Source organism: Cicer arietinum, chromosome 8, assembly GCF_000331145.2.
Source record: "Cicer arietinum cultivar CDC Frontier isolate Library 1 chromosome 8, Cicar.CDCFrontier_v2.0, whole genome shotgun sequence".
NCBI lineage: Eukaryota > Viridiplantae > Streptophyta > Magnoliopsida > Fabales > Fabaceae > Cicer > Cicer arietinum.
Window position 1 is genome coordinate 10,919,126 of NC_021167.2, and position 14,130 is coordinate 10,933,255.

At 29.4% G+C, this 14,130-nt stretch overlaps 1 pseudogene; it reads right to left on the reverse strand.

Moving 5' to 3' along the window:
• Nucleotides 1-831: 831 nt before the first annotated feature.
• Nucleotides 832-2,090, reverse strand: LOC101513262 (probable receptor-like protein kinase At2g47060; annotated as a pseudogene).
• Between the last annotated feature and the right edge of the window lie 12,040 nt (nucleotides 2,091-14,130).

Sequence of the window (14,130 nt, forward strand, 5' to 3'; positions counted from 1 at the left end):
TTTTTTTTGAAATCTCACTTTGGTAAACTATCATATTTTGTAGTTTCAACTCTATACATACCAAAGTCCCACATTGTTTAGAAAACACATGTGAGTTTGCTTCCATCACTATATAATGAGTTTCAAACTATTGTGAAAAATCACACCAAAGTTGGATGCTTTTTCCAACTTTCTCTTTTCTCCCTCTTATATTCTGCTTCCCTAATTTTCGAGCCATTTCTCCCATTTCTTTATGTCCCTCCCCTTTCTTTATGTCCCTTCGATTTTAGAGCGGTTATTATGCCGCAGTCCCTTCGGTTTTAGAGCAGTTATTATGCCGCAGTCCCTTCGGTTTTAGAGCAGTTATTATGCCGCAGTCCCTTCGGTTTTAGAGCAGTTATTATGCCGCAGTCCCTTCGGTTTTAGAGCGGTTATTATGCCGCAGTCCCTTCGGTTTTAGAGCAGTTATTATGCCGCAGTCCCTTCGGTTTTTTAGAGCGGTTGTTATGCCGTAGTCCTTTCGGTTTTTTGAGCGGTTGTTATGCTGTAGTCCTTTTGTTTTTAGAGCGGTTGCTATGTCGTAGTCACTTTGTTTTTAGAGCGGTTATTATGCCGTAATCCATTCGTTTTTTGTCTTTTTGAGCGATTATTATGATGTAGTTATGAATGGTCATAGTACCATATTGATCCAACAATAAGATATATATATATATATATATATATAACAAGAAGGCGATAAATAAAAGTGCAAGGGTAGTTCGCTTCTCTCTATCTTTTTCTACTAACAACCAACTCCTTTGTTTCTAATTTCAGCGTCAAGATAAATACAGCTTAAAATTTTGATCGTAGAAATAGTCAAGTCAAAAGAGTGTACTTAGTGATATGTTTCATATATTAAAACAAAATTGCTTCAGAATTCAACAGTAGTACAAATAATTGTATAAACATTGAAAAGACGTGCACGAATGTGGATGCAATTTACAAATTCAAATACAATCACTAGTTTAATACAGTAAGAAGCGTATGAAAATATAATGATAAACAAACCAGATGCATTGTTACCCCCATGGCGTTCCGCGCCTTTAACTGCAGCAACGATGGCACTCACCTGCTCGGAAGCCTTCTCCATCCTAGATATGGCATCATAAAGACATCTGGTGAATATGGCAATGACTTCACCATTTTCCACAACAGGTAGGTGCCTGAATTTACCTATCATTTGAAAAATATATAAAATTATACCGGTCCAAAGTTCCAGAAGGACAACACCAAAACTGTATAAATCACTCTTTGCATTCAATTGCCCAGTCATTGCATATCTGCATCCACAAGATAATGTTTAGCAGTTGAAGCTGGAGAACTAAATATAAATGATGGTTTTCCCAAATTGATACTAAGATAAAGAAACGTAATATATGGGAATTGATCATGCTTGTCCATCATTTGTTTCATAAGAACATTCTCCATGGCTTTTCCAATAATTATTATTCAGCATTTACACACAAAAAGTAGGTCCATCAAATCCAATATGTAACTTGAAATCTTACTCTGGTCCATGGTAACCAAAGGTTCGAAGGACACGAGTGGAATGAAGACGTGCAGCCATGTCTGAAGCCTGATTTGACAAATCAAAATCTGCAATTTTAGCGAAATCATCATCAAAGATCAGCACACTGCTTAACTTGATGTCCCGGTGAATAACATGGAGATCAGCTTTCTCATGCAAGTATTGAAGCCCTCTTACATCCCCAACATCAATTTTTACTCTCTGTGCCCATGTCAAAACTGGACCAGGTTGTGCTCCTTTAACCCCTTTTTTGCCTACATGTAAAAGAACAATGATGAAAACATTTAAATATAAGTAAAATACAGACTATAATCTATAATTTATCGGTTCCTTAGTGTAGAAAGAAATTCAACCATTGTTTATCAATGTTTGATACTCTTCTAACATGACCGAAAGGCAAAATCATATACCATGTAAAATGTCATGAAGAGACCCATTAGATGCAAATTCATAAGCAAGAATACAGGAGTTTCCATCAATGCAATATCCAAGCAACTGGACAAAATTTTTGTGCTTCAGCCTTCATACCATTGAAACCTGAAAGCTCAGAAAAACACATGGTGTCTGTATGGGAACAACGTCAATGATGTAACAAAAAATACTAAGCCAAGGTTGTCGCACAAATATAACTGGGCCAAGAATTCCTCGTCGGGCTGTTTATTGGCATTTAACTTCTTGATTGCTGCAGTCGGCCCATTTTTAAGAACTCCATAGTATACTCTTCCATAGGATCCCTCTCCAATAAGAGAATCTTGTCCAAAGTTACAAAAACTATCATGCCTTCCCGGTTGCACTCTCTTACAGTTTTTTTCATAGTCTCTAATAAAAGGTTTGTCAACAGAAAATGGCCTACATAATAGTATCAAGTATTACCTTCAATTTTTTGTTTTGAAATTGACAACAAGAGAGTAAATAACAACTTTCTTTCAGAGACATATATATGTTATAATGTGAGGATACCATGCAATATATATTACCTAAATGATTGGTTGCAAACTGCAATTCAATATTGTCTTGGGAAAGCATGAATGGAGTAGCCATAAGCCCTGCATTGTTACTTGAAAAGAAAAGAAAAAGAGAATATTATTTGTTTCAACTTTCAAATGTGAAATCTATACATATATTATATAGCATCAATACTTCAAATTGAAAACGTGTTTCATGTCTAATGGTGACACTAAACGAACACATGTAACTATATCTCAACTTTCAAATGAGTAATCTATACATCAATTATGTAGCACTAACACTTCATATTAAAGGCGCGTTCATGTCCTATACCAACATAGGTAGTTACATTTATTCACTTCTATTTTTCAATTTATTACTAGGGACTATGTGTCAGTGTGTAGATTTCTCTACTCGTCCTATAAGGGTTTTCTGATTCAAGAACCGTCGAGGCCGATTTCGTAATTGTTATTGTGTTAGTATTTCATAGCATATATATCTATACATAAAGACATATAAGATAGTTTTTTATACTCAATCTGAAATTTAAATAACAACATTAGTCCATATACATCTGAAAAAAGTAAGGTTAGAACTAACTTAGAATTTCTTACGTTAGAATGTTGAGTGGGCCAGAGGAGTTAAAATCAACTGCAAATTTCCTGACATATTCCCTAGAGCTAAGATCTAATTCCATAACATCAATTTTAGCCGCAAGAATTTCCTTAAGTATAGTTTCTCTGATGTTCATTCCATTGTTCATATTCCTAACTGCCATAACAACATGAACACCACGCAAAACAATAACTCTGGTTGTTTCCAAACAAAGACCACTCATAACTGGTGTCATTGACTTTGGCCAAATTAGTATCTTATACAACAAATTTCTTAGCCATTGAGCCTATTTACTACCTGTAGCTAGAACAATAAATTTTGCAACCACGGTGGTTCAACAATGCAAGTTTATTTCTTTGAATCCCAAGAAATTGCACATCCACACCAAGGTTGAAGATCGATCTACTTGTGGAAGCATGATCCTCAACATCATTTACCCAACTCATATATGTATATCGTTCCAAAGTTGAAGGATATCCCACTATAGATTAGTTAATTGTTCCTTTCATATATTTTAATACTTTATTAATAGCATGTCAATGTTCTTTACTTGGATTACTTGTATACCGACTTGATCCTCCAACAATATATATATATATATATATATATCTTATATTAGGTCTGGTACAATTTATGACTTACATCAAGGATCTGATTACCTTTGAATAATCTAGTTGTGCCACAAGACATCCTTTGTGTGGTTATAAATTAACATTTTGATCAAATGTAGTGGAAGTATATTAAAATCAAAATGATCAAATTTCTTTAACACTTTCTCAATATCGATTTTTAAAAATTAGCGGCCGAAAAGGTGATCAGTAAAGGAGAAATTTTTAGTATTGAATATCATTCAAATATCAACTTGATATTTATAACAATTCATATGCACACTCCTTTTAAAATAGAGTAATGATATTTAAGCACATTTTTAAATACATGTGGCCCTCACACAATCTCTCTTTTCATTTAGTTTTCCCTTTTTTTACTTTGAGAAATGATATTTAAACATATTTTTAAACACAAATACATATGATCCCCACACAATCTCTCTCTTTATTTAATTTCCCTTTTTTTTTTTTACTTTTCCCCTTTTTTATCTCTTTTTTTTCATTTTTTTATCTTCCTCTACAAAAATAAACCTCACACATTTATCTTTCCTTTCTTTCATAATTCCTCCTTCTTCCTTTTATTTACTGATTTTAATCAAATTTTTAATGAAGTAACTTGATCAACATTATCTTCTCACTTGCAAGATAATTTCTAATTTCTTTCTTTCCCACAATGTTGAGTTTCAAATTTTGTCTTTCATTTAAGAATGTGTTGTTTTTTTGTAGATATTAGTATTGAGAAAAATTGCAATTGTTTTTGGTACATTGTTTTGCTTAGAAATGAATTTTTATTTTTTTGAACTCATACATGTTGTTCTGCTTCTGGTTAATAATATAAACATTATTGGTTAATGGAGTACAATAGGTGGTTAATGACTTATTTTTGTACAATAGGTGTTTATCAATCATGTTAATTGTTTTTGTCTAAATATTAAGTTTCATCATTGTTAATCAATGATGTTAATCATATTTGAATTGTTAAGTTTCATCAATGTTTAAATTTTTGGTAGGTCTAACACATTTCATATTATGTGATTAATAATGTGTTAATTATGGGTCTTTCTGATTTTTTTTGTTTCTGGTTAATAGTGTAAATATTATTGATTAGTGAAGTACAATAGGTGGTTAATGAATTATTTCTTTCGAAATGTGGTAGGTCTAACACATTTCATATTATGTGTTTAATGGTGTGTTAATTGTTGGTTACTAAAATGCATACAATGATTAATTTGATCGATTGAATTAATTTTTGTAGTTTTGGTGTGACATTTGCGCAATCATTTGCAAAAATAAGTCATTAACCAAATATTGTACTTCATTAACCAATAATGTTTATATTATTAACTAGAAGTAGAAAAATCAGGTATGAACACAGAAAAAACGTGTTTGAATCAAAAAAAAAAATCATATCTAAGCAAAACAATGTACCAAAAATAATTGTAATTTTTCTCAATACTAATGTTTAAAAAAACAACCACATCAATAAATGAAAGACAATTTAAAACTCAACATTGTGCGAAAGAAGGAAATGAGAAGTTATCTTGCACGTGAGGAGATAATGTTGTTCAAGTTACTTCATTAAAAATTTGATTAAATCAGTAAATAAAATGAAGAATGAGGACTTATTGAAGAAAGGGAAGATAAATGTATGATGTTTATTTTTGTAGAGGAAGAAAAAAAAAAGTGAAATAAGAGAGATAAAAAAGGAGAAAAAAAAAAAGAAATTAAATAAAAAGAGAGATTGTGTTGGGACCACATGTATTTATGTTTGTATTTATATTTAAAAATGTGTTTAAATATCATAACTCTTCTCTTTAACAATAATGATATTTTTTAAATATCATTGCTTCTGGTCCATGGTAGACGCTGTCCATAGTAATAATTATATAATTTTTTAACATATTTAAGGGCATCGTAGCATATGAACCATTAACTTGTACAACCACATAACCGTGATATATATTAGACTAGGTCTTCTTTTTTGTTGAAATAATTAAATATTATAAGTTAAATTAGTTATGGATTGAGTTATTCTATTACGTTGTTAACGATTAAAAACCTAAACAAAAAATAGTTAGTTTGCTTTCATCTTTGTTCTTTCGGAATCATAATATTCTTCATTCTTATTTATTTTTTATACGTTGTGATTCGTATATATAATTATTAAAATAGAATCTGATTCATCGACATGGTATCATAGTATTATAGCCACTTTATTGTTGTTCGATCAAAAATATTGTAATTTTTGGTGTATCTTATGTCTTGCATTTTTGTATTGATTGCTCTTTGACTTTTATTCCTCTGTGACTTTAGTTTCATAATTAGTAATACATGAAGAATTAGTAATAATGGTTGCTTTTACTGTTCAATTTATTTACTATGCTTAACCGCTAAACTAGAAATATTAAATTTTTAGCTTAAAGCATCTACAACTATATATTAGCTTTTATGGAGGGGTGACTAAACTCAAAATCTAAATCATTTAGAATTTCTATTCAACTATTGTCTTGTGTTCAACTCCTTGAAGTAAAAAAGGTACTTCAAACTCTTATGGTCGCTACAAATTGAAATTTAAATCCATACAATATATGCCTCTATATCTTATTTACACACTATGGCAACAAACTCTAAATCGCGAGTATGGTATTTCCTCTAATGAATCTTAAATTGTTCAAAAGCATAAGCTACTACTTCCCTATTTTGCATGAGAATCCAACCTAAACATAAACTAAGCGCATCACAATAAACTACAAAGGATTCGCTTGAGTTAGGTAATACTAACATTTGTGTTGAGATTAATTTTTTATTAAGCTTTGTAAACTATTCTCACATAAATATTCTGTACAGATAACTAACTTTTATAAGTTAGTTTGGATAGAGACAAACCTAACATGGAGAATTATTCCACAAATCTATGGTAATAACTTGTTAAATCCATAAATCTTCAAATTTTAGTCACTAACTTAGGTGCCTTCCATTCAAGGACACTATCTATCAATGACTATTTTACCTTTTGATATTATGTATCATAGGAAAGTCACTTCATATAATCAGATCTCACATTAAGACAACTAAACAAACAACTTATTTTCTTTGAGAATATGGAAAACTATTCTTTGATGCTCGATATGTTCTTCTTAAGTTTTGGAGTACACTAAGACATAATTTAAAAATACAGCTGCAATGGAATCTAAGTAAGGATAGACAATGATATTGATATAATCCATAAACACAGTTGGCCCATTTGTCACACCAAATGGAATAATCAAATACTCATAATGACCATAACTAATTCTAAAGACGGTCTTTGAAATATCCTCAAGCTTAACACGAATCTGATGGTAACCTGATCTTAAATCTATTTTGCTAAACATACACACTCCTCTTAGTAGGACCTGGTGTTGATGATTGATGATGATAATAATCAAATGATGAATAGGTTTAATTTTGCTCTGTATTAAATGAGTTATATTGACTGTTTTAGAATGTTAATCGTTTATGTTTTGTAGACTAAATGATTAGGTGAGTAAAAAGTTGGATTAAATTGTGAGTTCATTGAACTAGAACGATAATTGATATCTAAATCTTAAAAATATTTATCTATACCCATATATAAAATGAATATCAATTTTTTATGTCTCTTTTTTTTTCAAATTTTATCCTTCATTTAAACTATTTTATTTACATTTTTGGATAGATAAAAAATTTGGTGTAACATTTTTTCATTCAATTTTATTATTTGTTTAAATTATTTAAGTTATAAATTTGTTTTTCTTTTCAATCAAATACCTTAAAGCAGACACACACATATCTAGCTTAGTGGAACTCGTACAAGTTTTAACTAATACTCTATTTGTATCATAATAATTAAATTATTTGACAATTTCACACAAATTAAGAAGAAAAAAAATACTTTGACTAAGTTATTCTTATCATGTATTAATATATTTACTATTATCATAAATATAAGTAGAAGATATTGAATTAAGATTAATGCATATATTAGTAATAAAATGTATAATTGAAAAAAAAAACTTATATCACCTTAAAAGTTAATATGTCAAATAGTTTAAGATATATTTTTTAAAAAGCATAGGTTAATTACTTTGAGTAGAGAGATTAGTATAGAGAGAGTTGAAAATGGAATCTTGATATATAGTATTTCACAAATATGATAAATGTCATTTTATTAAGAGAATAAAATATAGTGTACTATCAATGTAATTTTTACACTGACAGTGAATAGTTATCATTGATCGTTCCTATCATTTTATTTCATAATTATAACTATAATTTATTAAAAATTATAAAATAAATGGCTTGTGTTTCTTGTCGATTTAAAACTATTTACTCCAATTATGCACTACCGTTACATTCAATTACTAATTAATATCATTAATGAAAATACCAAACTTATCCGATTAATATAGTTTTGGCGTGCAACACATGAAATGATGAAATGTGGAAAAAATGGGCATAAGCCTTTTGGAAAGAGCATAAGAAAGATTCGCAAAGTGCAATTGAAAAGTACATTTATTAAATTGGCAATCCGCTTAATTATGTGTACATGAACAAAATTACAGTACCAAATTGGAGTGGTTAAAATTTTCTTAGTTATTAAGGCTCCAATAAATGAAGCCGTCAAGGTTAAAAAAACTACTAAAATTTTGTGGGTTAAGTGTAGGGATGGCAATTAGACTCAACTCGCAAAAAAATTCATGGGTAGGGTAAAAACCTGCATAATAGGTATGAGCATGGGGCCGGGTAATTACTCGCAAAATTAAGCGGGTATCGGTGCGGGTACGGATATTATAGTACCCACCACGTCCCGCACCCGCACTTATATAAATATATTATTTATTTATTATATTAGTGTTTAGTTTAATTAATTGTTTTCTTTTATATTTTAACATCTATTAATATCATTGGACTACTATATAATATTTATAATTGAAAGATAAATGTTTGCAAACTTTTTAAGAATCTGATTATGATAAATAGGTAAATAAATGTGATTTTATAACTCATAGTTATCTCTTATTAATCGTGACTTTATAATTATACTTGCAATTTTGTATCAATTATCTCAGATAATATTGTCGTATGACTTTCAACTTCATAAAATATTATCATGGATATTTAAATATGTATTGTAACGAGTGTTCATTTGAAATATTTTGAGTTAGAAAATATGTTGGTTTATAATATTTTATGGACTAAATTATATTTGTGGTCTCTTAATTTAATTTTTGTTAACGTTTTAGTAATTTATCTTCTTTTTTTTTCGATTTGATCATTTATTTTGATTTTAAGTGAAAATTTGATATTTTATGTTTTAAAATGTCAACAATGTTATCCTTTTATTTACAAAAGTTCAAAAAAAATCATCAAATTAATAATCATATTCAATATAGTGCAAATTTCATCAAATCCATAACCTAAATATTCAAATAAACTCATATTTTCATCTCCAACAACATCAAATAAAGAATAAAAATATGAGTTTATTTAAAGATTTAAGTAATGAATTTGATTAAATTTACATTTTATTGAAGATGATAATGAATTTTATGAGTTTTGTTTGAAAATCTTGATGATTTTTTTGAATTTTTGTAAAAAAGGGACAACATTGTTGATATGTTAAAATATAAAATATCAAATTGTCACTTAAAATAAAAATAAAGGACCAACTCGGGGAAAAAAAAAAGATAAAGGACTAAAACGTTAACTGAAATTAAGTTAAGGGACCGCAAATTTAATTTAGCCTATTTTATGATTGGATTGAAGATATTTAAATAATTTTTAAATTTAATCACAACAATATTATTTATATATCGATTTTTTTAGTTAAAGTGTGGATAATAGGTATGGGTACGGACACTTAATATGGTAAGTTTCCTTGACCGAATTTTGAAATTTAGTTTTTAGAGTGTCTTCTCATAATCTATTTTTGACGTTTACCCATAAATTATTGAGTTAGATCGATTGAAGGACAAAAAGTCAAAAGACAAAGGCTCTTTGCTCGTGGAAGGGTATTCGTGTGTGAAAGCGTCGAAATAAGGTAAGTGGGAGAGAACGTTTCAATTCATGAGTATAATATATTGTGAGATGAAAGGGAAAACTGTATTTCTCAATGATTATTAATTTGGGGCTCGCTACGTACAACAATAGCCATTTGAGTGATAATTAATTAATGTGCAAAATGGAAATTGTGAGATTAAAATGTAGAATAAAATTTTTTATAAGGTGTTGATTGATTCGTTAAATGTGTGGTATTTGATATTATTGTGACATTTAATTTAATTTCATTAAATGTGTGGTATTTGATATTAGTGTGATATTGGATGTCAAATAAATTTAGTGCATATGTTTGATAAGATGAGTTTATGTGAGGTACTAATAAAAGATGGATGCATTGTGTATATAAGTTTGTTCGATGATAATGATATATGATAGTGATGTTATAACTTTGTGATAAGTTTATGTGATGACGATGATTTATGATTTATGATAGTGGTGTTATAAATTTGTGGTATGTTTATGTGATGATGGTGATAATGATGTTATAAATTTGTGATGAGAAATTTAAAGTAACCCCAAAGTTGATAAAATATTGATGATTCCAAATTATATTAAAGATGATAATACTCTTAATGGAGTAGGCTAGGCTAACGAGGGGAGAAAATAGATGTTGGGAATATTTTGAAGTTGATGTAAATTTTTAAAGATTATTTTGTCATTACATAAGTAGGGTCTGACAAGCCTAATAATTCTGGGGAGGTAGAACTAAATGAGTCTGATCGTGACGGTCTGCTATTAAGCCTTAAGGTAAGATTGTTAGACGTATTTAGGGGGGATCCCTAGGTGACTTGAAGGTAGCACTCCAAATGTGGAGCTACTATGCAACACATGTTTACCTCGAGTGTCACGTATATGTGTCTCGGTTGAGTTGATGGGATATATGAGGACATAGCCAACTTGTATTGTCCATCCACCGGGATGGTGGCATAATATCAAACCTTCTAACCAAGTACTTCAGAGTTAGAAGGATACCACATTATGAAGTAGAGTCTAAGCTCATGCATAACATTGCATTTCTTGTGATTGTTTTGTTGTGATTAATGTGTATCACATGTGATTATAATTTCTCTTATACATTTGATGTTATAGTGAAATATATTGATTTTCCTTGAGTGATTTTGACTTTTTAATGTGATATTTTTCTTGAGCAATGTTTGTGTAATTATACGGTTCTATTATGATTTTTTGTGTTTTCTTCTTACTTGTATTATACTATCAACATGATTTCGAAACTCACATCGTTCATTGTTTGTATTTGACTGATTTGGCCCTGCTTTTGTAAAATCGCAGTTGTTACAGATTAATGAGTCTTGAAGTTCAAGTTTGAGATAAACCCCGCTCTGATAGGTGATACCGGGAAAAAGAGTTTTAATATGTATTTTACTTATTTAATTTGAAACAACTTTTTGTATGAAAACCTTAGAAATACTAGTAAGTTTTTAAAATTAAATTAAGTAATTATACTTAAATCAAGCTTATTGAGATTGCACTATTTTATATGAGTAAAGAAGTTTAAAGTGTTCTTCTTGATTTTTTAAAAACGTGATATCCTAAATTAAAAATAAAAGATTTTATTTTCTTAGAAATAAATTTTTATTTATCCACTGCAAATTTTACATAAATATGATATAAATTATTATTATATATATATATATATATATATATATTATATATATTATTTTGGAGATTTATAGTGTCACAATTTCTCACAACTAATTATGATATATTAACAAAAAAAATCAATTTGGACAAATAAAGTCATAATTACGAAAATCAATTTGGCATATATTAACATCTCATATCATGATTAATTATTTATCATAAATGTCGTACAAATACTAAATTTTTTGAATGACAATAATTAAATTAATTTTTGAATTGATTTCATTTATAATGACATAATTTTTTGGAAAATTTTAAAATTTTAATTTTGAATAATTAATTGTGATAATCGATTAAAATCGTATTTGTAATAATTGTCGTAACCTAAATATCGTAGACTTTTTTCTATATATTACGAAATCGTAACAAAGATAAATATAAATTCATATCAATTATACCCATTTAATGATGATATGTTAACAAAAAAAAATTGGACAAATAAATTCATAATTATAAAAAATTATAACAGATGAGTAAAATCATAATTACGAAAAGTTATAATAGACAAATAAAATTAATGTGGACAAATAAAGTCATAATTAAAAAAAATTAGTTTGACATATAATAGTAACAACCAATTGAATCTCATTTTCATAAGAAGTCAAATTAAGGTATTAAATAATTGAATATTTTACTTTTTTTTCGTGAAAAGTTTATTAAGATAGTTTTGATATTCAAGGTTTTAAAATAATCTTGCAATTCATATACTATTAGGGTTCCATTTCATTATATTAAATGAAAATATAAGGAAACATTTGATTTAGTCTTTCAAGTATTGTATTATTGATAGCCATATATATGCATTCACACACAATCACTACGAGAAAAACTTTTGTTATCTACGGTAGATTTTATCTTTACCCGCGGCATGTCCGTAGGTAAACAAAAATTACTCACGGATTACCCACGGACACGAGTTCGTAGCTAAATCGCTTGTAGGAATATATTTATCGACGGAAAAGCAATAGGTTACACTTACTTAAGGATTATCCGTGGGTAGTATGACTTACCAAAACTCCGTGGGTAAACCTACTCATAGATGTTCTGTGGATAATGCCGTAGATAATTACCTATGGACATGTCGCAAGTAATGTTACTGACGGACCATCCGTGACAAATGTTCATCTTGATATTTAATATTTATAATTTTATCCATGACATGTCCGTGGGTAATGAAAAAATGATTTTAAATCTATTTTTGTTTTTTTACAGTTTGCTGTATTTTTTTAATATATGTTTAAAATAAATTATAAGCATATTAAAATTTCATTGTCAAAACAAAGTGAAATTTTATAGGCTTAATTGCACTTTTGGTCCTCCTATTATAGGTGAAAATTGAAAGTAGTCCTCCATTTTGTTTGTCCCCAGTTTTAGTCCCCCAAACTGAATTTGAGTCCAAATCATGATGAGTTGTCATTTTTTAAATGACATGTCAATAAAAGGGTGACGTGGCAAACGCTTATGTGGAATAAACTCATTAGTATATTATTTCTGATTAAAAAATATAATTTATATTTTTAAAAACTATTATTATAATTGTGACAATATTTTTAAAAATACAATTTAATTATTAAAATTAAGTTAAAAGAAAAAACACCTAAAATCATGAACCCTAAACAAATCAAAATCAAAAACATTCACTCATGAACCCTAACGGAATGTGATCTGGGACACGATGGGGGTTTGCGTGCCTCGGTAGGAAAGAGATCACCGGAGTATAGCACAAGATCCCATAAATCAACATCAACAAGGGAGTAAAAGAGGCTGAGGAGGAAAACATAGCAGCAAAAGTAGTAAATCTGATGTGTAATGCAAGTGAGTGGCTGCTGGAAAACCAAGAATCCGAATTGGGGACAACAATGAAAACAAGAAAGGAACCTGGGTTGTCACATCCTTGTGGAGAGGTTCTGTTCGAAAAAGGTCCTTATGACTGTGGCGGAGAAGAAAGGAACCAGTGCTTGGTCTTTGAAGATTCCTGCCAGCCTTGTGCCATGTCAGAGTTCTCAGATTTGAAATTGCATGTAGAAACGATCGAGATTGCAAACCCAGGAAAGCCTGCCACGCATGAACTGTCGTTAAAGGCTTATTCACTGAATGTGGCTACCCCGCCGCCACCAGAGCCGTCGAACGCCAATTCTCGGGTTGTGGCCTCGATGTTGCCACTGAAGTCGCCCGCACAAGACAAATCACAAATTTGGTTTAAAAAAGAAATTGGTATGATGTCAATGGAGAAAACAATGGCAGAGATAAAAACAAATCTAGAACAGGTGAGAGAAAAACTCAGCAAAATTCATGACATGGATCAAATCAAGAACTTGCTTTTGGAAATCCAAAATGGCAAGAAAATTCAAGAAACAGAAGCATCTTAATTCATTCATTGAGGACAGTATAAAGACCAACTACGTATGAGCGAGATAAAATGGAGTGTCACAGTGGGACAGTGGGTGTTTCATTACACATTAGATCTGGGACACAATGAGTTAATGTTTTTGATTTTGATTTGTTTAGGGTTCATGATTTTAGGTGTTTTTTCTTTTAACTTAATTTTAATAATTAAATTGTATTTTTAAAAATATTGTCACAATTATAATAATGGTTTTTAAAAATATAAATTATATTTTTTAATCAGAAATAATATAATAATGAGTTTATTCCACATAAGCGTCTGCC